A 2,263-nucleotide genomic window follows, 5' to 3' on the forward strand; every position below is an offset into this window, starting at 1 on the left:
TGGGTCTATGACCTTGTCAATATTGTTACACCCTCCAATAATGCAGATTGCCACCCACCTGTACCCATCCTTCTTGCATGTTTCTTGTCTGTCCTCCCAAGAATCCTCTACAGGTCCTTAAATGCAATGGGGCCTTTCTCTAGATGACTTCTTATATCTACTATGTGACCAATGCAAAGACAAGGAGATGAGACAGTATGTTGTATGTTAACATTTTTCAAAAATGTGTACTATATTTCAAGAAGTCATTAATAAAAACTTTCCAGATCTCTTAGAACCAGAGGGAAAAGTAAAGACAGGAAAAATCATTAATTATCTCCTGAAAGAAACACCTAAAGGAAAAGTCTCAAGACTAGTCAAAATATCCCAAGCTCCCATGAACTCTTATTGAAAACAAAGCAGGGCTGAACATAAATACATATATTTTGGTATAAAAATACATCAAATTCAACAAGGAAAACAAGGATGACAATGAGGTTGAGAGGGAAGATAATTCAAGGTGGGAATAGTCTTAGGTAAAATGAACTGCCTAAACCTGAAAGGAAGATTTAAAAAAAAAAAAAAAGAAAAAGAAAAAAGAAAAAAAATTGTCTAATTAATTAATTAATTCCTTTTTCCATTTTACTAATGTTTGTTTTTAGAAATGTAATTTTTCATCTGAATATTGCTTTAGCTGTGTCCCAGAAATTTTGGTATATTGTCTCATTTTGGTCATTTTTTTTACATTGCTATTAACTTTATATGCTTTGTTCTTTTATCTACTCATTATTCATTGTCCTTTTTAAGTAACCATTTAGGTCCATTTTTTTTAACCTATGTTTACCTTATTATTTACTATTTTTATTGCATTTTGTCATTTGTAGAAAAATGTTGTTCATGTTGCTATGTCTCATCTGGTGCAATGAATCTCTCAAAGCCTGAGGATTCAAACGAATAGTTCTACTAGAAACATGTTCCAGTGCCCTCAAGTCAAAAGAGTATTCAAGGTAGTTAAAAGAAATTCAGGAAAATAAAAACATATAAAAACTCCCAATCTCAGGAGCTCTCTACCGAAGTTTAAAAAACTGCTTATATGCTCTTTGTGTTGAGAAGGTCCACAGTTGGGTTCTAGATTAAGCCACCTGGGGGCAAAGTTAGCCCAAACTGGCTGGATCTGCCACATAACTTTCTTTGCTGATAAAAATCATGTTTAGTGTTGTGAAAGTGTGGGAGTTTCACTCATACCTCTTCAGTTCCACTAGTATACTGGTCTACAACATTACTCTCTCTTACCCCTGGCCACCAATAATAAAGGCAGGTAGGGCCACAAAGGTTAGCTTCCTAGAGCAACAGCCCTCCCCTTCATCCATATGCAGCAAAGCTGAAGGGGGTTTATTAAAACAGTTTAAAAGATCCACATGGCCCTAACTCTGTTCCTGACCTACCCAAACGTCAAGGATATTTTTCTCCTTGGTCAGGACTCTGGTCCGTAGTCGGCAGTGACCCTCCTGGGACTACTTTTTTGTTCATTTGAGACATATGTGCCTCATGGTTGGTTGCTTCTAGGGCTTACCTGCAGCTCGATGAAGGCTTTCATTCTTGCTCCTGAGCCAGCTAAGGTCTGAGAATTAGGTTACCAGTGTCCTTTCACTGTCTTAATTGCTACTGCCAAAATCACTGTTTCAGTACTGCAAGTATTAATACATTGGTGCCCAGGTACCACTGTTTTGTATTTTTTTCCTCATTTCTCTTTTAGCTTCTTTCCTGACTCTCCAGGCTTTTTTCATCTCTTCATCAACAGCCTTCTCACCCTGGGATTGCTTTCATCCTTGCAGCCCACTCCTCTGATTCTGAGTTTCTGCCAAAGACAACAATTTCAGGAAATGCCCAGGCCATCTATACACTTTTCTCTCAGCTCAGCTTCTGACAGTAGACTTCTCCATCTTCCTCCCACTTTTACAACTTTCCCTTCCTAACAGCTTTTCAGTTTCCTTTTATGAAATGTCATCCCCTATTAGAATGTAAGTTACTTGAGGGTTCGTACTGTCTTTTTCTTCTTGTATCTGTATTCACAATGATCAGCCCAGTGCCTAATGCATGGTAAATAAGCACTTAATAAATGAGCTCTCTCTCTCTCTCTCTCTCTCTCTCTCTCTCTCTCTCTCTCTCTCTCTCTCTCTCTCTCTCTCTCTCTCTCTCTCTGTCTCTCTCTCTGTCGCTCTCTCTCTCTCTCGCTTTCTCTCTCTCTCTCTGTCTTTCTCTGTCTCTGTCTCTGTCTCTCTCT

The sequence above is a fragment of the Vombatus ursinus genome, unplaced genomic scaffold (assembly GCF_900497805.2).
Source record: "Vombatus ursinus unplaced genomic scaffold, bare-nosed wombat genome assembly UNPS02014814.1, whole genome shotgun sequence".
In the NCBI taxonomy this organism is placed as follows: Eukaryota; Metazoa; Chordata; class Mammalia; order Diprotodontia; family Vombatidae; genus Vombatus; species Vombatus ursinus.